Source organism: Oncorhynchus mykiss, chromosome 20 (genome assembly GCF_013265735.2).
Source record: "Oncorhynchus mykiss isolate Arlee chromosome 20, USDA_OmykA_1.1, whole genome shotgun sequence".
NCBI lineage: Eukaryota > Metazoa > Chordata > Actinopteri > Salmoniformes > Salmonidae > Oncorhynchus > Oncorhynchus mykiss.
Genome location: NC_048584.1, coordinates 24,895,074 through 24,918,855, shown reverse-complemented (window position 1 = coordinate 24,918,855; position 23,782 = coordinate 24,895,074). Strand labels below are relative to the sequence as shown.

Sequence of the window (23,782 nt, the reverse complement as noted above, 5' to 3'; positions counted from 1 at the left end):
CAGTCTATATGCAAATAAGGCTGTCTGAGTTAGTCGCATCATGTGGGTCTGTTGTGTCCCTGCCGTGCTACTAGACACAGCCCAGACTGTCAGAGACAGTAGAGTCAGGAGCACAATTACGTGGGAGAACAATTTTCTAAAAAGTTGGAATTAAAACCCATTGGAATGTAATGCAGCTCAATGTGTCGAGAAGGAGGGAGGGGTGAGATGAAAAGGGAGTGAAGAAATTAAAAGGAGAAGCCTTGCGTGGAAATGAGGGTAGTGAAGTAGAGCCAGAATGGAGAATTGTGATATTACATTGGCTGTGTCACACTTGGCACCCTATTCAAATCAAAAATCAAGTCAAATCCAATGTTATTAGTCACATTCGCCGAATACAACAGTGAAATGCTTACTTACAATTAGGGACCATACCATCCCAAATTGCAGTTAAAAAAATGGTATAATAAAAATACAATAAAAATGTTATGTGCCCTTTATAGTTCACTACTTTTGACCAGACCCGTATGCAGTGCCTGTTCAAAAGTTGCGCACTATAAAGGGAATTTGTACCCCAGTATAGTTAGTTAAATCGTTAACAAAATAGCAACAAGGACTATCTGCATTGACCCTTTTTGGACTACATTTTTTGACTCATCACATACACTGCTGCTACTGTTTATTATCTATCCTGTTACCTATTCACTTTATCCCTACCTATATGTACATATCTACCTCAATGACCTCGTACCCCTGCACATCGCCTCGGTACATGTATATAGCCAAGTTATCATTACCCATTGTGTATTTATTATTATCTTTTATTATTACGTGATATTACTTTTCTCTTATTTCTCTATTTTCGTTTAGGAAGGGCCTGTAAGTAAGCATATCAATGTTAATCTACACCTGTTGTTTATGAAGCTTGTGACAAATAAAATTGGATTTGGTCGCCATTTAGGACACACACAGCAAACAGGCCATGTCAGTGACCAGTGCCACCATGAAGTGGCCACTGCAGAGCAGGGCATTGTCAGGATCATGAGCTGTGTAGAGGGTCATAGCAAGCCCTGTGAGTTAGTCTTATCTCCATCTGCTGCAAAGTAGTAAAGCCAGAATAGGATTTAGGATTGAGATACAAATCAAAAACATATATGCCTGTTTTGTTTGTGTGTGTGTATGCATGCGCCTAGCCCGAGTGTGTGTGTGTTCAACGAGTGTTTGAGCTGTACCATGTTGTGAAACGTTATTTTCCTGTCTGATACCCTGGCAATATACAGTATGAACACTATTAGGGCCAATCTCTGAGGAGAGATGTGGCAACCCCAGAGGAGTGGTAATGAAACAGAGACGTTTCTCCAGCCCTCTCTGTCCACTCACTGTGTGTGTGTGTGTGTGTGTGTCCAGCCCTCTCTGTCCACTCACTGTGTGTGTGTGTGTGTGTGTGTCCAGCCCTCTCTGTCCACTCACTGTGTGTGTGTGTGTGTGTCCAGCCCTCTCTGTCCACTCACTGTGTGTGTGTGTGTGTGTGTCCAGCCCTCTCTGTCCACTCACTGTGTGTGTGTGTGTGTGTGTGTCCAGCCCTCTCTGTCCACTCACTGTGTGTGTGTGTGTGTGTGTCCAGCCCTCTCTGTCCACTCACTGTGTGTGTGTGTGTGTGTGTGTCCAGCCCTCTCTGTCCACTCACTGTGTGTGTGTGTGTGTGTCCAGCCCTCTCTGTCCACTCACTGTGTGTGTGTGTGAGTGTGTGTGTGTGTGTCCAGCCCTCTCTGTCCACTCACTGTGTGTGTGTGTGTGTGTGTGTGTGTGTGTGTGTGTGTGTCCAGCCCTCTCTCTCTCTCTCTCTCCACTCTGGCACCATGGCTGCCACCCCAGTCAGCAGGGAGTGCAATCAGGGGCTGAGGAGGCTATGACTTGGCAAGCTCAAGTACATGAGGGCCTTATATCTCACTGGGGACAGTTGTTAAGCACACCATGGCCCAAATGCTTTATTGACAGAGCCCTTGAACCCACACCATTCACTGGGGAGAGGCCATTTAGAGCAAATATTGGAGAGTATGTTGGTTGTTGTGGGACGATAGATTCTAAATGCATACAACCAGTAGGCCTAGGCTACATATATATTAGTTATTTTTAAAGCAATGAGTCGGATGCAACAGATCAGAATGTTTAGCTTAAAATGTTGCTAAACTATTATTTCTTCACATTATAAGCAATGCACAAAAGGCAGTAGGACACCCGCAAATCTTTGTTCCATAATGCAATTAGCGGTGGAAACCCCATGTCTAAAGGGCACTGCCCACGCGTGACAGAGATGAAAATGTCCATTAGAAATGTAGAGAGAGAGGAGATCTAATACGCTACTTCGAAGCAATATAAGACGTCTCCTAATACTGTGTGTATTAAAACAAACAATGAAGTATATGTTTTGAAAAGGCATACAGCCTCCAGCTCATTGTGAAGTGGTGTGTAATGCACTGGTGAAGCCTGCCTTCAGTTGCACTTTGAGATGCTGAAGAAGCAGCTCTCACGCTGTCTGACAGATTTGGGCTCTGCGTCTGTATGCTGTATGCGTGTGATAAATAAGATACATAGCGAATAATCTGTACACACGTGGCAAATTTAATTCCACTAAATTATGCAAATGAACCCATAGCATGACCAGACAAATGTATTTACATCGACTGGTATTTCCATCAATGAATAGGCTAAAAAGCATTATTTCGCCAAGGCAATTTTTTCTTCTTCCCCCAGACAATTGGCAGGCGGCTATTTTATTTAGCGTATTTTCTATTTACATTTTTTTCTGGGGCCAAAAGCCGGCTATTACCGGTTCACGGAAACTCTGACACGCTCACACATCTACTGTACTTACACAGCTAAGCGGCAGAGTGAAAAGAGGCCAGTCAAAATGTAGTCAGTCAAAATGTAATGGTTCCCTGGTTAAAAGAAGCCAAAGAAACCTCTCTTTACTTTATTCAGTCATAATGTAATGGGCCCTGGTTAAAAGTAGTGAACTATATAGGATGCTATTTCGGATGCAACCAGTGAGCTTCTGAGAAGGTTTCTCTCTCTGTGGACTCTATTAGTCAACCCCTATTGAATTAAGATACAGTACACTATTAAGCTCAACAGGCGGCCCCCTGCAGTCCCTGTAATACGGTACAAGGCATTTCCTCTCCCCTAATGACTCCATATACTCCCCCTTTATGCTTTCCTGTAATTGGAGTGAGCTACATACATACATAAATACAGAGAGAGAGGAGGAGGACTGAGCAGGGGAAGAGACAGCAGGTGGTGTGTTACTCTGAAAGGCATATCCATGTGTGCACGTGCATGTGTGCGTGTATCATGATGAGTGCACCATGTTTGGCTGTGTTTCAAAATGCGTACTTCTGTTCGAGAGTGTATAGTGAGTAAGGAAGTCAACTGTCATTTTTCAGGTCCGATTCCAAACGTAGGACATAACACATTGCGATGCAGTGAAAATTCCCCCAAAAATCTGAATTAATGGCAGACAAGTCCACACTTGGGAGAACATGTTCCAGAGAAATAAGGAATAACTTTGTAAAATGTAAGTATTACATTTATTTTTCACCAAATTTTGAATTCAAATGTTGAGTTACTGCTGTTTAGCCCGTCAGACATGATAGCTAGATAGCAAGCGATCTAGTCCTGCTTATTTTTTTATATATATTTTTTATTTCACCTTTATTTAACCAGGTAGGCCAGTTGAGAACAAGTTCTCATTTACAACTGCGACCTGGCCAAGATAAAGCAAAGCAGTTCAACAAAAAAACATACAGTCAATAACACAATAGAAAAATATATGTACAGTGTGTGCAAATGCAGTAAGATTAGGGAGGTAAGGCAATAAATAGGCCATAGTGGCAAAATAATTACAATTTAGCATTAACACTGGAGTGATAGATGTGCAGATGACAATGTGCAAGTAGAGATACAGGGGTGCAAAAGAGCAACAACAACAAAAAACAATATGGAGAGGAGGTAGTTGGGTGTGCTATTTACAGATGGGCTGTGTACAGGTACAGTAAGCTGCTCTGACAGCTGATGATTAAAGTTAGTGAGGGAGATATACGTCTCCAGCTTTTTGCAATTCGTTCCAGTCATTGGCAGCAGAGAACTGGAAGGAAAGGCAGCCATAGGAGGTGTTGGCTTTGGGGATGACCAGTGAAATATACCTGCTGGAGTGTTGCTATGGTGACCAGTGAGCTGAGATAAGGCAGGGCTTTACCTAGCAAAGACATAGATGACCTGGAGCCAGTGGGTATTGGCAACAAATATGTAGCGAGGGCCAGCCAAAAGAGCATACAGGTCGCAGTGGTGGGTAGTATATGGGGCTTTGGTGAGAAAATGGATAGCACTGTGATGGACTACATCCAGTTTGCTGAGTAGAGTGTTTGAGGCTATTTTGTAAATGACATCGCCGAAGTCAAGGATTGATAGGATAGCCAGTTTTACGAGGGTACAGAACCGTCCAGAGTAGTGATGCTAGGCGGGCGGGTGCGTGCAGCAATTGGTTGAAGAGCATGCATTTAGTTTTACTTGCATTTAAGAGCAGTTGGAGGCCACGGAAGGAGTGTTGTATGGCATTGAAGCTCTTTTGGAGGTTTGTTAACACAGTGTCCAAAGAAGGTCCAGATGTATATTGAATGGTGTCGTATGCGTAGAGGTGGATCAGAGAATCACCAGCAGCAAGAGCGACATCATTGACGTATATAGAGAAAAGAGTCGGCCCGAGAATTGAACCCTGTGGCACCCCCATAGAGAATGCCAGAGGTCCGGACAATAGGCCCTCCAATTTGACACAGTGAACTATATTTGAGAAGTAGTTGGTGAACCAGGCGAGGCAGTAATTTGATAAAGCTACTGAGTCTGCCGATAGGAATGCGGTGATTGACAGAGTCGAAAGCCTTAGCCAGGTCGATGAAGACCGCTGCACAGTACTGTCTTTTATTGATGGCAGTTATAATATCATTTAGGACCTTGAGCATGGCTGAGGTGCACCCATGACCAGCTCCAAAACCAGATTGCATAGTGAAGAAGGTACGGTGGGATTCGAAATGGTCGGTGATCTGTTTGTTAACTTGGCTTTCGAAGACCTTAGATAGGCAGGGCAGGATGGACATAGGTCTATAACAGTTTGGTTCTAGAGTGTCTCACCTTTGAAGAGAGGGATGAACGCGGCAGCTTTCCAATCTTTAGGGATCTCAGACGATACGAAAGACAGGTTGAACAGGCTAGTAATAGGGGTTGCAACAATTTCGGCTGATCATTTATTAAGAGAGGGTCCAGATTGTCTAGCCCAGCTGATTTGTAGGGATGCAGATTTTGCAGCTCTTTCAGAACATCAGGTATATTGATGTGGGTGAAGGAGAAGCGGGGGGGCTTGGGCAAGTTGCTGCTGTGGTGCAGAGCTCTTGACCGGGGTTGGGGTAGCCAGGTAGAAAGCTTGGCCAGCCCTAGAAAAATGCTTATTGAAATTTATTGGTGGTGACAGTGTTTCCTAGCCTCAGCGCAGTGGGCAGCTGGGTGGAGATGTTCTTATTCTCCATGGACTTTACAGTGTCCCAAAACTTTTTGGAATTAGTGCTACAGGATGCAAATTTCTGTTGTAAAAATCTAGCCTAAGCTTTCCTAACTGACTGTGTATATTGGTTCTTGACTTCCCTGAAAAGTTGCATACCGCGGGGACTATTCGATGCTAATGCAGTACACCACAGGATGTTTTTGTGCTGGCCAAGGGCAGTCAAGTCTGTGGTGAACCAAGGGCTACATCTGTTCTTAGTTCTACATTTTTTGAATGGGGCATGCTTATTTAAGATGGAGAGGAAAGCACTTTTAAAGAGCAACCAGGCATCCTCTACTGACGAGATGAGGTCAATATCCTTCCAGGATACCCGGGCCAGGTCGAATAGAAAGGCCTGCTCGCTGAATAGTTTTAGGGAGCGTTTGACAGTGATGAGGCCTGGTCTTCTGACCGCGGACCCATTACGGACGCAGGCAATGAGGCAGTGATCACTGAGATCCTGGTTGGAGACAGCAGAGGTGTATGTAGAGGGCAGTTTGGTTAGGATGATATCTATGAGGGTGTCCATGGTTATAGATTTAGGGTTGTATCTGGTAGGTTACTTGATTTTTTGTCTAGCTTAGATTGAAAGAGATATCCCAGGTTAGGTCACCTAACAGTACGAACTCTAAAGATAGAATGGGGGGCAATCAATTCACATATGGTGTCCAGGGCACAGCTTGGGGCTGAGAGGGGTCTACAACAAGCGACAGTGGTGAGAGACTTGTTTCTGGAAAGGTGGATTTTTAAAAGTAGAAGCTCAAATTGTTTGGGCACAGACCTGGATAGTATGACAGAACTCTGCATGCTATCTCTGCAGTAGATTGCAACTCCGCCCCCTTTGGCAGTTCTATCTTGTCAGAAAATGTTGTAGTTGGGGATGGTAATTTCAGAATTTTTGGTAGCCTTCCTAAGCCAAGATTCAGACATGGCTAGGACATCAGGGTTGGCGGAGTGTGCTAAAGCACTGAATAAAACAAACTTACGGAGGAGGCTTCTGATGTTAACATGCATGAAACCAAGGCTTTTACTCTTACAGAAGTCAACAAATGAGAGCGCCTGGGGAATTGCGGAATGCTGGGGGCTACAGGGCCTGGGTTAACAGAGGAGGAGTAGGATGAGGATAAGGCTAAAGGATATAAGAACTGGTCGTCCAGTGCGTTAGGAACAGATAATAAAAGGAGCAGATTTCTGGGCGTAGTAGAATAGATTCAGGGCATGGGGGCTCTACAGTGAAATAAAACAATAATAACTAACCGAAACAGCAGTAGACAAGGCATATTGACATTAGAGATAGGCATGTGTAGCCGAGTGATCATAGGGTCCAATGAGCAGCAATAGGTGAGTCAGGGAGCCGTTCGGTAGTCAGAATTAGCGGGTGTACCTCTTTGGCTAACCGGGAGATAGGCTAGCCAAGGCTAACTGGTGCTTGCTTCGGGATAGCCACTCGCAGTAGCCACTCGGTTGCAGCTAGCTAGCTGCGATGATCAGGTGTAATGGTCAGAGCTATCCGGTGAAGTGGTAGAGAAAAGCAGTCCGATATGCTTTGGGTTGATATTGTGCTGTGCAGACTGACAGGTATTGACTGATCTAAAGCTGGCTGGTGTCGGAGCTAAAGGTGAAGCAGAGCAGTACCACATTGGGTGAGGCGGGTTGCAGGAAAGTATATTTAGATCGTAGGTGGAAAGTGAGATTACAATATATAAATCAGCTGTTTAAAGATGAACAACTAAACTAACTAATCATAACATTGGGGCGACAGGGTAGCCTAGTGGTTAGAGCGTTGGACTAGTAACTGGAAGGTTGCAAGTTCAAATCCCCGAGCTGACAAGGCACAAATCTGTCGTTCTGCCCCTGAACCGGCAGTTAACCCACTGTTCCTAGGCCATCATTGAAAATAAGAATTTGTTCTTAACTGACTTGCCTAGTTAAATAAATCAGCAGTGTCAATTGTGAAGACCCAGAGATTTTTTTTGTATCCTGAATTTGTGAACTTGCTAATGACAAATGTAGCAAATTGTTATTTAAAGAAATTATATTATGGACAGATTGCAACTGATGCTTTAATTTCAATCCATGGCATTGGCATGGTAGAACAAAACAGTCGGTTTGGAGGTAAGGCATTTTAATAACATATCATTAAAAAACGTAGAAAATGCAGCTAGCTGTGTTCTGTTCCAGTCATTTCGCTAACTCACTGGCTCACATAACTTCCTTCGTACTGGACACAGAGACATATAAATGGGGGTCCACGAGTTGATCTGACTCAGGGGAAGTAGACTGCCAAAATCACGAAGTAGCCCTTTAAAAAAGGGCATGTAAGTAAGCATTTCACTGTAAGGTGAAATGTATTCGGCGCATGTGACAAATACAATTTGATTAGATTTTTATGTGATTCGTTGTGGTTCTCAGGAACTTGAACCAGCACTGAAATTTGAGCAGTGATGCTCACCCCATCACCCAGACAAATGTAAAGAACTTGTGAACTTCCCGTCCACCAGGGAAATCACCCAATTCCAGGAGCCTATTCAGCAGTGTGCAACATCACTATGTTAGATAGAAGTCGATCCACATATTTTATTCTCTATCATGCGGATTGTCAGCTCATTATAACATATGAAGCTCATTCTAAAATACAGAGGTGGGTGATTTCTGTCCCAGGGTATTTTCCTACCCAGCACAAACACCATGTTCAACTATTCATGGTCTACAATTTAGACCACAATTAGTTGAATGAGGTGTTGGTGAAGGGCTGTGTCACGTTGGTATAAAGGGATCGGGAGACAAGCGCAGGAATGTGCAATATTTTTTTAGTGACCCAAATTACAGCGTGCCATGTAAAGGCACAGGACGAAGACCAAACAAACACGTATACAAAACACAGAGCGAGGAGTACCTCGAATAAATAACACAGGGCGTGACCCGAAAACACAAGCTACACCACTACACAATGATCCACCACAGGACGATACACCTCTCCATGATTCTGGCTTTGAGCTTTGGGCATCTGGGAGCTGCAGTTCATCTGTCTAATCCCCTGCAAGGAGAGAGAAAGGCATTCAACATTTTACAATGGCGCATTCATTTATAATATGCCTTTATAATATCATGAACATCAGTGTCATTTAATAATATGCATGGGTGTTATAGTTGTATGAATTTATCACAAAGCTAGCCTGCTCATTGGGAATAAAACACAAGAAGACCTAATGCAAAACAATCTTAGCTTCACAGTGAAACTCCACTATTATGGCTATTTATCTTTCTTAAACAGCAAGCAAAATTGCTTATTTAGCTATTTAAAAAAATTGTAGCTTCAGCCTCTGTACTGTACCATGCATGCAAGCTTAGTTTGACTTGTTATTCGTGTTAAATATTTCCATTCTGGAATATTTGTTTGGTGAATTGCTAGCACTAGTTGCTCACACTGCTACATTGGCTACAATGTAACAGACGTACTGTAGCTAGCTAGCACAAAAGATAGCTTTGTTCAAGTCTAATTTTATTGGTCAAACACACATTTAGCAGATGTAATTGCGGGTTTAGCGAAATGCTTGTGTTTCTAGCTCCAACAGTGCAATAATATCTAACAAGTAATATCTAAAACTGTCACAACAATACACACAAATCTAAAGTAAAGGAATAGAATTAGGAATATGTACATATTCGAACGAGCAATGTCTGAGTAGCATAGACTACAATACAGTAGAATAGAATACAGTATATACATATGAGAAGAGTAATTTGTAAACATTATTAAAGTGACAAGTGTTCCATTATTAAAGTGGCCAGTGATTTCAAGTCTATGTATACAGGGCAGCAGCCTCTAAGGTTCTAGGGATTGCAATTTAACAGTCTGATGGCCTTGAGATAGAAACTGTTTTTCAGTCTCTCGGTCCCAGCTTTAATGCACCAGTACTGACCTCGCCTTCTGGATGATAGTGGAGTGAACAGGCAGTGGCTCGGGTGGTTGTTGTCCTTGATGATCTTTTTGGCCTTCCTGTGACATCGGGTGCTGTCCTGGAGGGCAGGTAGTTTGCCCCCGGTGATGCGTTGGGCAGACCAGACCACCCTCTGTCCAGTGTCTGTGTTATTTTGGCCATCTTAATCTTTTCTTTTAATTGGCCAGTCGGAGATATGTCGGAGATATGGCTTTACGAGATACGGAGTCGCCTCTTCACTGTTGACGTTGAGACGGGTGTTTTACGGGTACTATTTAAGGAAGCTTCCAGTTGAGGACTTGTGAGGTGTCTGTTTCTCAAACTTCTCAAACACACCTTTTAAAATTATAAACTTGGATTAGCTAACACAACATGCCATTGGAACACAGGAGTGATGGTTGCTGATAATGGACCTCTGTACGCCTATGTAGATATTCCATAAAAAACCTGCCGTTTCCAGCTAGAATAGTCATTTACATCATTAACAATGTCTAAACTGTATTTCTGATCAATTTGATGTTATTTTAATGGACAAAAAATATGCTTTTCTTTCAAAAACAAGGACATTTCTAAGTGACCCCAAACGTTTGAACGGTAGTGTCTGAGCCGTTGAATTACGACTCCACTTTGTCTCTGTACTGACGTTTGCCTGTTTGATTGCCTTACGGAGGGAATAACTACACTCTTTGTAATCTGCCATATTCCCAGTTACCTTGCCCTGGTTAAATGCGGTGATTCGTTTTTTCAGGTTTGCGCAAATGCTGCCATCTATCCACTGTTTCTGTCACAGTGGGTACATCTCCTATACATTTCCTGATAAACTCAGTCACCGTATCCTTTATTTCAATATTATTTCAGAGGCTACCCGGAACATATCCCAGTCCGCACGATCAAAACAATCTTGAAGCATGGATTCCGATTGGTAAGACCAGAGTAAGCAAGTAACAGTAACAGTCCGTAGCACGGGTGCATGCTGTTTGAATTTCTGCCTATAGGAAGGGAGGACCAAAATGGAGTCGTGATCAGATTTACCAAAGGGAGGGGGCGAGTGGGGGAGGGTCTTGTAGGCAATTTGAAAAGATGAGTAGCAGTGGTCCAATGTTTTCTCAGAGCGATTGCTACAGTCAATGTGTTGGTAGAACTTCAGTAGCATTTTCCTCAGATTAGCTTTGTTAAAATCCCTGGCTACAATAAATGCGGCCTCAGGATATGTAGTTTCCAGTTTGCATAGAGTCCAGTGTAGTTATTTGAGGGCCGTTGTGGTATCGGCTTGTGGGGGAATATACACGGCTGTGACTATAACCAAAGATAATTATCTTGGGAAGTAATACCTTTGGCATTTGATTGTGAGGTATTCTAGGTCGGGTGAACAAAAGGACTTGAGTTTCTGTATGTTATCACAATCCCACCATGAGTAGTTAATCATGAAACATACATCCCCGCCCTTCTTCTTCCCGGAGAAGAAGAAGAGAACCCAACTGTCTGGAGAACCCAAGAGCCATGTTTCCGTGAAACAGAGTATGTTATGATTCCTTGATGTCTTTATGGAAGGAGATCCTAGCCCTGAGCTTGTCAACTTTATTATCCAGAGACTGAACATTAGCGAGTAATATACTCGGAAGCGATGGGTGGTGTACGTGCCTCCTAAGTTGGACTAGGAGTCTACTCTGAATACCTCTTCTCTGCCGGCAGTGTTTTGGATCAGCCTCAGTTCAATTTCCCTGGGGGGTAAGAACAAAATATCCAATTCGGGAAACTCGTATTCCTGGTCGCAATGCTGGTAATGCTGGTGAGCTACCGCTGCTCTGATATCCAAAAGTTATTTCCGGTTGTATGTAATAAAAAACTAAATTCTGGCTAATAATGTAAGAAATAACACATAAAAAAAAAATACTGCAAATTTCTTTGAAGCTAGAAGCAGAGTTGCCCTATCTGTCAGCACCATCTTGCTGTTAATCGTGTTGTTGACGCTGGCGTGTGATGCGGTTTCCTGTTTAGTTTAGAGGTCACGTCGAAGTACATTTAAAATGTAACAGATTTTAAGTGCTCTGCGTTTTCCAATACTAGACAGTTTGCTCTCTCAGGTGTTCTTGGAAGATCACCCTTGAAAGAACAGGACAATGCATAACGCAAATGTGCATATGGAAACAGCCTATGTGTATGCTATGTGACTGTTTGTATCAGTATCTTCACTGTGTGTATGTACGCCAGGGATTCCATTAGGAAAAATGTGGCGTCAAACAACATGATCGGGAAGATTTTAATTGACCAACGATTTGAGAAATTTACCAGACCCATATGTGTTGTGTGTGTAACCATTAGGGAGTCTACCCACGGTGCTCAGAATGACAAGAAGAAGGGGAGAGGTGTGTGAGGAAGACATAGGCGAGTCTCTCCAGAATGGTTCAGCTTTCTCCCGCCAATTCTTGCGCATTCATTGTTTCATTCTGTAAATTGTTTGCCGTTGATTGTTCATTTTGATCAATTCCCCATTATACATGTAGCCTAATGGAGAATTAATCAAAATAGTATCTCAATACATATAGAAAGGGAGGCAGAGAGCTTGAGTAGAGAGATGAATGCAATTGAAAGAACCTGAATATATCATATTTTCTACTGTTTTTATTTGTCGGCTTTATGAATTTTGACTTAGGCCTACTGCTGCATTGCCCTATCGGCTAAGGCTATGAGTTCCATGCACTCATTTTGTTAGCTGCCAATGGATCACGGAGTGTCAACGTTCCATATGGCAGAGGCTGGTTGTCACGCCTACTCCTGCTTCCTCCCTCTGGCATTCGGCGTCACTGGTCTACTAACCTCCGGTCCTGGCAACCCACATTGCGCAGACCTGGCAACCATCATTGCGTACACCTGCTCCCGATCATTAAGCACACCTGGACTTCATCACCACCATGATTACTCTTCCTTCATATAGCCGTCAGCTACCTCAGTCGTCAGCCAGTATTGGTTATGTTCAGTACACAGCTCCTGTTTTGTATTGCCGTTATTATTATTAATAATAATAGTAATATTAATAAACTGAACTTCTGCACCTGCTTCCAGACTCCCTGCGTTACACTGATGTTCTAATTTAAACCTGCTTCCAGACTCCCTGCGTTACACTGATGTTCTAATTTAAACCTGCTTCCAGACTCCCTGCGTTACACTGATGTTCTAATTTAAACCTGCTTCCAGACTCCCTGCGTTACACTGATGTTCTAATTTAAACCTGCTTCCAGACTCCCTGCGTTACACTGATGCTCTAATTTAAACCTGCTTCCAGACTCTCTGCGTTACACTGATGCTCTAATTTAAACCTGCTTCCAGACTCCCTGCATTACACTGATGCTCTAATTTAAACCTGCTTCCAGACTCCCTGCGTTACACTGATGCTCTAATTTAAACCTGCTTCCAGACTCCCTGCGTTACACTGATGCTCTAATTTAAACCTGCTTCCAGACTCCCTGCGTTACACTGATGTTCTAATTTAAACCTGCTTCCAGACTCCCTGCGTTACACTGATGCTCTAATTTAAACCTGCTTCCAGACTCCCTGCGTTACACTAATGTTCTAATTTAAACCTGCTTCCAGACTCCCTGCGTTACACTGATGCTCTAATTTAAACCTGCTTCCAGACTCCCTGCGTTACACTGATGCTCTAATTTAAACCTGCTTCCAGACTCCCTGCGTTACACTGATGCTCTAATTTAAACCTGCTTCCAGACTTCCTGCGTTACACTGATGCTCTAATTTAAACCTGCTTCCAGACTCCCTGCGTTACACTGATGCTCTAATTTAAACCTGCTTCCAGACTCCCTGCGTTACACTGATGCTCTAATTTAAACCTGCTTCCAGACTCCCTGCGTTACACTGATGCTCTAATTTAAACCTGCTTCCAGACTCCCTGCATTACACTGATGCTCTAATTTAAACTTTTAATTCAGATTTTTATGATTAACCATGTGGCAATGCTTTCAAGAAACAAAAACATTATTATTGAAATGAAACTGTTCAATGAAAATGCGCATATGCAAATCATAACTGGCACGCAGATAGGTAGAAATTGTAGGACAAATCATAAGCTTCCCCAAACTCTAAATTTACGCGCAGCCTATGAGGTCTTTATAGAATAATTGCCTCCACATTTCTATGGTCGGATATGACTATAGGCTCCTTTGACGCAAGGTAAGACATGCGTCATAATATGAAGTAAAACATTCAGGTTTGAAACATTTAAGTAGGCCTATGTTTTCAAAATGCATACTGCCTCCAGCTCACATTGTAAAGTGGTGGTGATGCACTGATAGCCTGTTGCCTGCACTTGAATGGTGGCACAATTAATGGGTTTATAAATGTAAGTTTTACTCCAGTAGCAACAAACTGAGGAGCTGCAGGAGAAATTATGCTCAAAATAGGCTCTGTATGCTGTATTGTGCTGGATAAATAAGACAGGCTACATGATGACTAACGAAAATACCCACATGCCAGTTTAATTCCACTATATTATGCTTATGACCCTATACGGTCAAAGGTATTTCCATCAATGAATAAAAAGCATTATTTTGCAATTGGATTTTCATTCTTCCGTTGGTTATTTTGGCTTTGTATTTATTATGTATGGGAAGTGTCACGTCCTGACCTTCGTTCCTTTTTTATGTCTCTATTTTAGTTTGGTCAAGGCGTGAGTTGGGGTGGGCATTCTATGTGTTCTATGTTTTTGTATTTCTGTGTTTGGCCTGGTATGGTTCCCAATCAGAGGCAGCTGTTTATTGTTGTCTCTGAGAACCATACTTAGGCAGCCTGTTTTCCCACTATGGGTTGTGGGTAGTTGTTTCCTGTTTTGTGTTTTGCCACCTAATAGGACTGTTTTGTTTTTGTCGTGTTTTCCCCTTTGTTATTTTTGTGTTCAGTTTAATCAATTATAACAACTTACCACGCTGTGCATTGGTCCGATCCTTCATACACCTCATCAGAAGAGGAGGAAAACTGTTACAGGAAGCCTATTGCAAGATTGTGCGTAGATATAGCCTACAGTATGCCGTTGTTGGATGAAAATCATTTTATTTGGGAGTATTGAAAGCAATAACTCCCCTCAATGTACATTGAACATTTCATGATTCTAGGACCAAGAAAATATACAGTGCATTCGTAAATTATTACGACGCCTTCACTTTTTCCATATTTTGTTATGTTACAACCTTATTCTAAAATGGATTAAATAAAACAAATGTCCTCATAAATCTACACACAATACCCCATAATGACAAAGCAAAAACAGGTTTTTAGACATTTATGCAAAAAAAATGTTGGTACCCATCCCCAGAACTGTGCCTCAACACAAACCTGTCTTGGGGCTCTACGGACAATTCCTTCGATATCATGGCTTAATTTTTGCTCTGACGTGCACTGTCAACCGATGGTCACTCCGACAGAGCTCCAGAGTTCCTCTGTGGAGATGGGAGAACCTTCCACTAGGACAACCATCTCTGTAACACTCCACGAATCAGGCAATTATGGAAGAGTGGACAGACGGAAGCCACTTCTCAGTAAAAGGCACATGACAGCCCGCTTGGAGTTTGCCAAAAGGCACCTAAAGGACTCTCAGACCATGACAAACAAGATTTTCTGGTCTGATAAAACCAAGACAAAACCAGCGTCACGTCTGGAGGAATCCTGTCACCGTCCCTACTGTGAAGCATGGTGGTGGCAGCATCATGCTGTGGGGATGTTTTTCAGCGGCAGGGACTAGGAGACTAGTCAGGATCGAGGGAAAGATAAACGGAGCAAAGTACAGAGAGGTCTTAGATGAAAACCTGCTCCAGAGCGCTCAGGACCTCAGACTGGGGCGAAGGTTCACCTTCCAAAAGGAAAACGACACTAACCACACAGCCACGACAACGGAGTGGCCTAGCCAGTGCCCGGACTTGAACCCAATCTAACATATCTGGAGGGATCTGAAAATAGTTGTGCAGCAACGCTCCCCATCCAACCTGAGCTTTAGAGGATCTGCAGAGAAGAATGGGAGAAACTCTCCGAATACAGCTTGTAGCGTCATACCCAAGAAGATTTGACGCTGTAATCGCTGCCAAAGGTGCTTCAACAAAGTACTGAGTAAAGGGTCTGAATACTTATGTAAATGTGATATTTCAGTTGTTCTTTTAATAATACATTTGCAAAAATGTCTAAAAATCTGTTTTTGCTTTGTCATTATGTGATATTGTGTGTAGCTTTATCAGGGAAAATAACAATTTTATACATTTTAGAATGCTGTAACGTAACAAAATGTGGAAAAGGTGAAGGGGTCTGTAAATTTGCGAATGCATTGTATTCAAAATAGGTTCTGAAATTCCTTAATTGCACTGAAGAGGGTGAGGAGGAGTCTCCTATAGAGAAGTCAAGTCATTCATATTCATGGTCATTACCTGATCTAATCACCCTGAGGCTCTGCTCTTGGCCATAGCAAGTTCACGAGAGGGGGCAGACCTCCCGAGTCCCGCCACAGGGCAGGCAGGCAGAGCAATGTGTGTTGGGTGGAGAGGAGGCAGGCTAAAAAGTGACCAAGTTATCCAGGGATGTCCGTGGGGCAAACTGAGAAGAAACCGAATTAACAGAAAACTGGGCAAACAGAGAAGAAACCGAATTAACAGAAAACTGGGCAAACAGAGAAGAAACTGAATCAACAGAAAACTGGGCAAACAGAGAAGAAACTGAATCAACAGAAAACTGGGCAAACAGAGAAGAAACTGAATCAACAGAAAACTGGGCAAACAGAGAAGAAACTGAATCAACAGAAAACTGGTCAAACAGAGAAGAAACTGAATCAACAGAAAACTGGTCAAACAGAGAAGAAACTGAATCAACAGAAAACTGGTCAAACAGAGAAGAAACTGAATCAACAGAAAACTGGGCAAACAGAGAAGGAACTGAATCAACAGAAAACTGGGCAAACAGAGAAGAAACTGAATCAACAGAAAACTGGTCAAACAGAGAAGAAACTGAATCAACAGAAAACTGGGCAAACAGAGAAGAAACTGAATCAACAGAAAACTGGGCAAACTGAGAAAAAACTAGATCGATAAAACTTTTGTGAAGCTGGATGAGCCCTGAGGCATACAGGTATGTGTTTTTTCCAAGGCTGAACTTTTGTGTTAGACTAAAACTGGGGCTATTTTTCAGAGAGGTACAGAGATTGCGTAGAACATGACCATGAGGTTGAGCTGACCTGGCCATTAGAATATTTAACAACCATGCTGCTGGTATCCTTTTACCTCTTATCTCTTGTTTCCTAGGATAGTAAAGAACCTTGCTGCTGGCTCGTGTTAGTTAAGTCTCCTTTCACCCCTACTCTCAATCTCATATCAGCTGAACAAGGACACTTGTGATCACACCAAAGACCATGAGGCTTTGAAATGGAACAACAACAAAAAATCAACATCAAATCAAAATTATTTATATAGCCCTTCGTACATCAGCTGATATCTCAAAGTGCTGTACAGAAACCCAGCCTAAAACCCCAAACAGCAAGCAATGCAGGTGTAGAAGCACGGTGGCTAGGAAAAACTCCCTAGAATGAGATAAGTGAGACCTTGATTCAAATGTTCTCTATATAAATACTTTTCAGACGTATTGTGGTTCTCAGAGGCCTAGCTAGCCATGCACACCCAAGTTAGATTTTGATTAACTAAATCAAGGCTACATACATCATGGTCAAGGGGTCAAGGATAACATCTAAATGGTCATGATGGTGATTGAAAAATTAGGCCCATTCTAAACATCCCCGACATTTCGGGAAGGCCGGGGGAGCCAGCTACAGACTTCCACTGACCCCATGAAGCAGATGACTCACCCCCTTCTCTCATCACCATCCGCATGGACACTAATCTGAATGGCATGCCTTCATCCCTCCATCCAGAGAGGGGCCTTACTCAATCTCTCTCTCTGGTGGTAACCAAGTGCCATTCTCTCACTCTCACTGTCCCTCTCCATCTTTATCTCTCGTTTTCCCTCATTTTCCCTCTCCCTCCTTCTCATTCTCTCTGTCACTCTCTCTCACTCGCCATTTCGATCTCTCCTTCTCTCTCTCTCTGAAAACTCCTAAAGTCTGTAAGCCAGTAAGGCTAATCGGATCTAATGTTGAGTGATTTATAAGTGTATGCCAAACATGACATTCCAATTGAGTCCTCCCCTGCTGCTCAGTGTTCCAAAATAGAACCCTGTTAAAGATGACACACAGCAGGCGACCAGAGCACATTGTGTCTATAAGGCCCAGTAAATGAGGAAAGGATCAGGACTAGAGAGAGACTGTGAGAGACGGTATGCTGTAGTTCACCCTAGTTTATTTAAGGAAGTTGTTATCGGAGCTATTCTTTTGTGAAGCCACATGTCATAGGGGGCTATCAGCTCGCTCCACGGGTCTCATCCTCTAAAAACAAATACAACAGCCAATGTATGGCAGGAAAGAACAATGTTAGACAAAGAGTCAATGTCGATGCCGTAATGTAGCTTTTACGAGCTAGCACAAGCATAATAACACTCGATAGCACAAGCATTATGACACTCTCTCGCAAAACCATAATAACTCCAGGGATTTTTCTACCATCAAAATCCTAGGGCGGGCCCGTCTGAACGTTTTGTAAAATATATATATATATATATACAGTATCAGTCAAAGTTTTAGAACACCTACTCATTCATGGGCTTTTCTTTATTTTTACTATTTTCTACATTGTAGAATAATAGTGAAAACATCAAAACTATGAAATAACACATATGGAATCATGTAGTAACCAAAAAAGTGTTAAACAAATCTGAATATATTATATATTTTAGATTCCTTTGCCTTGATGACAGCTTTGCACACTCTTGGCATTCTCTCAACGAACTTCAAGAGGTAGTCACCTGGAATGAATTTTTTCCTTAATGCATTTGAGCCAATCAGTTGTTTTGTGACAAGGTAGGGGTGGTATAAAGAAGAAAAACAGACTTGCTTGGGCCAAGAAACATGAGCAATGGACATTAGACCGGTGTAAATCTGTCCTTTGGTCTGATGAGTCCAAATTTGACATTTTTGGTTTGACCCGCCATGTCTTTGTGAATGCAGAGTAGGTGAACGGATGATATCCGCATGTGTGGTTCCCACAGTGAAGCATGGAGGAGGAGGTGTGCTGGTATGGGGGTGCTTTGCGGGTGACACTGTCGTGATTAATTTAGAATTCAAGGCCCACTCAACCAGCATGGCTCAACCAGCATGGCTACCAGCAATCTGCAGTAAAAATGAAATCCCATCTGGTTTGACAAAGAAGGACAGTGATGGTGCTGTATCAGATGACCTGGCCTCCACAAATCACCCGCCCTAAACCCGATTAAAATGGTTTGGGATGAGTTGGACCGCAGAGTGAAGGAAAAGCAGCCAACAAGTGCTCAGCATATGTGGGAACTCCTTCAAGACTGTTGGAAAAGCATTCCTCGTGAAGCTGGTTGAGAGAATGTCAAGAGTGTGCAAAGATGTCAAAAAGGCAAAGGGTGGCTAGTTTGAAATATCTCAAATGTATTTTGATTTGTTTAACACTTTCTTGGTTACTACATGATTGCATCTGTGTTATTTCATAGTTATGAGGTCTTCACTATTATTCTACAATGTAGAAAATAGTAAAACATTAAGAAAAACCCTTGAATGAGTAGGTGTGTCCAAACTTTTGACTGGTACTGTATATCTTTTTTTTGTTCTTAAATAGCTTTCGGGTTGAAATAACATAAACTTAAATGACTAAAACAGATATAAAGTATGTAGAAAATATAATATATAATATATATATTTAATCTTGGAGAACTAACAATCACCAAAATAAAAGATAGCCAGTGTAGGCTGTGATCATCGAATCACAGCCTACTTCGCCAAACGGGTGATGATTTAACAAGCGCATTCGCAAAAAACGCAACGTCGTTGCACCAATGTACCTAACCATAAACATTAATGCCTTTCTTAAAATCAATACACAAGTATATTTTTTTAAACCTGCATATTTTGATATTTAATAGAGGAGTCTGACTGAGCAGTGGTAGGCAGCAGCAGGCTCGTAAGCATTCATTCAAACAGCACTTTCCTGCGTTTGCCAGCAGCTCTTCGCAATGCTTGAAGCACAGCGCTGTTTATGACTTCAAGCCTATCTACTCCCGGGATTAGGCTAGCATACTATAGTGCCTATACGAACATCCAATAGTCAAAGGTATATGAAATACAAATGTATTGAGAGAAATAGTCCTATAATTCCTATAATAACTACAACCTAAAACTTCTTAACTGGGAATACTGAAGACTCATGTTAAAAGGAACCACCAGCTTTCATATGTTCTCAAGTTCTGAGCAAGGAACTTAAACGTTAATTTTTTACATGGCACATATAGCACTTTTACTTTCTTCTCCAACACTTTGTTTTTGCATTATTTAAACCAAATTGAACATGTTTCATTATATATTTGAGACTAAATTGACTTTTATTTATGTATTACATTAAGTTAAAATAAAAGTGTTTGTTCAGTATTGTTGTAATTGTCATTATTACAAACATATATATATATAAAAATCGGCAGATTAATCGGTACCGGCTTTCTTTGGTCCTCCAATAATCGGTTTTACGCGTTGAAAAATCATAATTGGTTGACCTCTAATTCTTATCCTATGAAGTCTGGAGCCTGCTGGTTTTCTGTTCTAGCTGACAATTAATTGCACCCACCTGGTGTCCCAGGTTCAAATCGGTCCCTGAATGTAGGTGAACAATGAAAAAACGCAGTGGCTTCGGGGTCCAGAGTTGAGTTTGAGGGTTCTAGTATGTTGTTTAATGATGTTTGACATGACAGGGGATATTCAGCATACTGGGCATCATCGCTGGCTCCTTTCTCTGTGGTCTTTAATGTGTGTCATTACAACGCTTCAGTCCGCTCTGATCAAGGCCGTCCGACCCTGCCTCTGTTGAAAGGCCATTTCACTGGACTAGTCATTAAAATGTGGGCGATGGACACACACTCACATTAAAACGGACGGGGCTGTCGGTCCAGAGTCAGGTCGCTCTGCTCTGCTCGCCTCCTAATGTCCTTTAATCATTGGAGGGAAAGGGCCCAGCGCTCTGGTCACTCTGCTCTCAACGAGCAGCGCTGCACTCAGAGACAGTATGAAGAGTGTCCAATTAATTCCTGGGGGTCCTGACCCCTGAATCCATAATGAAAGTTGGGCCAGGCAGACAATGCTGCCAGAGCTGAATAGACAGAGCAGAGAAGAACATTGACAGCTATAACTCCTCCATCTCCCTTTACATATGCACGTAAGCATGCATGTGCATGCACACAGACACACACTCACACACTACACTCTCTCTCTCTCACACACACACACACACACGCAGTACAGTACACACACACACATTACGCACACAGTGTGAAACCTGACAATGTCAGGAATGTTAATCCCATGATGTGTAAGTTATCAATCCACAGTAAATGTCAGAGGGAGAGGATCTGCCCTCATGAATGATGGATATATATCGCAGCTTGTTTTCTCCTAGTCTGCGTCCCAAATGGCACCTTATTCCCTTTATGGTGCACTACTTTTTTTACCAGGTCCCATAGGGCTCTGGTGAAAAGTAGTGCACTATGTAGGGAATAGGGTGCCATTTGGAATACAAACAGTCTCCTCGCCATTGTATTATAGAGTGGGACAGTGCTGCTGAGGGCTTATACTACATCTCCAGGCGTAACGTAGCTCATCCCTTCCAGCAGCAGCAATACCTGAATCGCAATGACATTACCATACTGCTCCACTGGCTGCTCGGGCTAGCTGCAGACACAAGGAGGTGAGGAGGAAGGAGAAGGAAAGGATGACACGCTCGCTGCTTTTGGATTCTCTCTCTACCTGGCTCAAGCTATAGAACATTGTGGAGATGTGAGATATTTAGAAAATAAGATTCTAAATGCACACCGTCAAGGAAGAATTGAAAGCCTGCATGAACTTTTTTTTCTCCATTTCCAGTAACAATATATGTGCAGGTAGGGGTGCTAGAGAGGAGCCTACCCTTCTTCTCTCTTTACCTGCTTAGGGAAAGGCTGCACAGCGGGTACTGGCATCCATCCTCTCTGGGGATCAGGTCTAAGCTTAATAACAATTCAGAATAATTAATGCTCCAGCCACCATTGTGGCTTCTGCAACTAAATGCACACTGAAGGTTTCTACCCCTTTGAGGACATCAACTCCAGTGGGTGAAAATGTACCACAAGTGGCTATCTATACGCATCTCTGTGAGAAAATAGGGCTACATAAATCATTCAAAACACACACACACAACCAAAAGTCTCTTTTCACATTCAGCATGTGTTTGCCCTGACAGTATTTTATGAATACCAGCATGTGTTGTATCTGTTTATTTACAGCTGCTTGTTTGCTATGCAAACATTCATCTCGATGGGACCCCTGCTTGATTAATTAATTAGGACTTATTAATTAAATTAGCATTTGTCCACAGCTGGGCTTCTAATCGCAAATTCATAGCGAGTGTTCAAACATCAGAATAACATTTGCCCCAACACTATGTTTAATAACAGCAGACAATAATGTCTATTTTCATTCAAATGACATCAATTAAAAGCATACAATACAATCCATCATTATTTGTAAAGTAAAAGCAAGTTTGAGGTCGTGTAGCAAATCGTAATACAGTAGCTTCATGAATTGTATTGAACGATGAATCGATTAGTTTTTGAGTACACTGACGTCTGTCAAGTACTCCAACTTGTCCCTGGGGTAATGCAACTATACTGCATGAGAAAAGCACTGTCATGCTGTGTGAGAGTGAGAGTGAGAGTGAGAGTGAGAGAGAGAGAGAGAGAGAGAGAGAGCAAAAGAGAGAGAGCAAAAGAGAGAGAGAGAGAGAGAGAGCAAAAGAGAGAGAGCGCAAAAGAGAGAGAGAGACATTGGGTTCCTTTCCATAATTGAAGACATTGGGTTCCTTTTTACACCACACCAGCAGTGGCGAGGAGGCATCGGGGGAACAGGCCGTTTAATAAACACAGTCAAGGCTGCAGAGAGCAGAGCAATTTGACACAGTTTTAACCATCGTTGGGCTGAGGCTCCTGTTTGTGTGTGTGTCTGTGTGTGTCTGTGTGTGTCTGTGTGTGTGTGTGTCTGAGACACACTAATAACAAATGGTTCTACATAGTGCCAAATAAGGGTTATTAAGCTTTTAACCATAGCGGAACCCTTTTTGGTGGTATACCTTTTACTAGGACCATGCTCATACGTTTCTAAATGGAACCTGTATGGTGCTATAAAACACCCTTTCCTAAGGTTCTATTCTGAACAAAAATAGAAATGCAACATGCAACGATTTCAAAGATTGACTGAGTTACAGTTCATATACGAAATCAGTCAATTAAAATAATTAATTAGCCCCTCATCTATGGATTTCACATAACTGGGATTGCAGATAAGCATCTGTTGGTCACAGATACCTTACTTATTAAAGGTAGGGTCATGAATCAGAAAACCAGTCAGTATTTGGTGGGATCCCAGAGTGTCTCATGCAATGCGACACATCTCCTTTGCATAGAGTTGATCAGGCTGTTGATTGTGGCCTGTAGAATGTTGTCCCACTCCTCTTCAATCGCTGTGCGAAGTTGCTGGATATTGGCGGGAACTGGAACACGCTGTCGTACACATCAATCCAGAGCATCCCAAACGTCTGGTGAATATCCAGGAAGAACTATGAGATTTTCATCTTGTGTACAGACCGTTGCGACATCTGCTGAAACATGAAGTGATGGTGGCGGATGAATGGCACGACAACGGGCCTCAGGATCTCGTCACGGTATCTCTGTGCATTCGATAACATGCAATTGTGTTTGTTGTCCGTAACTTATGCCTGCCCATACCATAACCCCACCGCCACCATGGGGCACTCTGTTCACAACGTTGACATCAGCAAAACGTCTCGCCCACACGACGCCATACACATGGTCTGCGGTTGTGAGGCCGGTTGGACCTACTGGAGATGGCTTATGGTAGAGAAATGAACATTAAATTATCTGGCAACACCTCTGGTGGACATTCCTGCAGTCACCATGCCAATTGCACTCTCCCTCAAAACATGAGACATCTGTGGCATTGTGTTGTGTGACAAAATGGCACATTTTAGAGTGGCCTTTTATTGTCCCCAGAACAAGGTGCACCAGTGTAATAATCATGCTGTTTCATCAGCTTCTAGATATGCCACACCTGTCAGGGGGA

General features: G+C 42.5%; 1 protein-coding gene across 5 annotated transcripts in view; it reads right to left on the bottom strand.

The window, feature by feature from the left end:
- The window catches only part of sdk2b (sidekick cell adhesion molecule 2b), a 461,496-nt gene that overhangs the window by 435,570 nt on the left and 2,144 nt on the right, over positions 1 to 23,782 (bottom strand). The window lies entirely within an intron of this gene.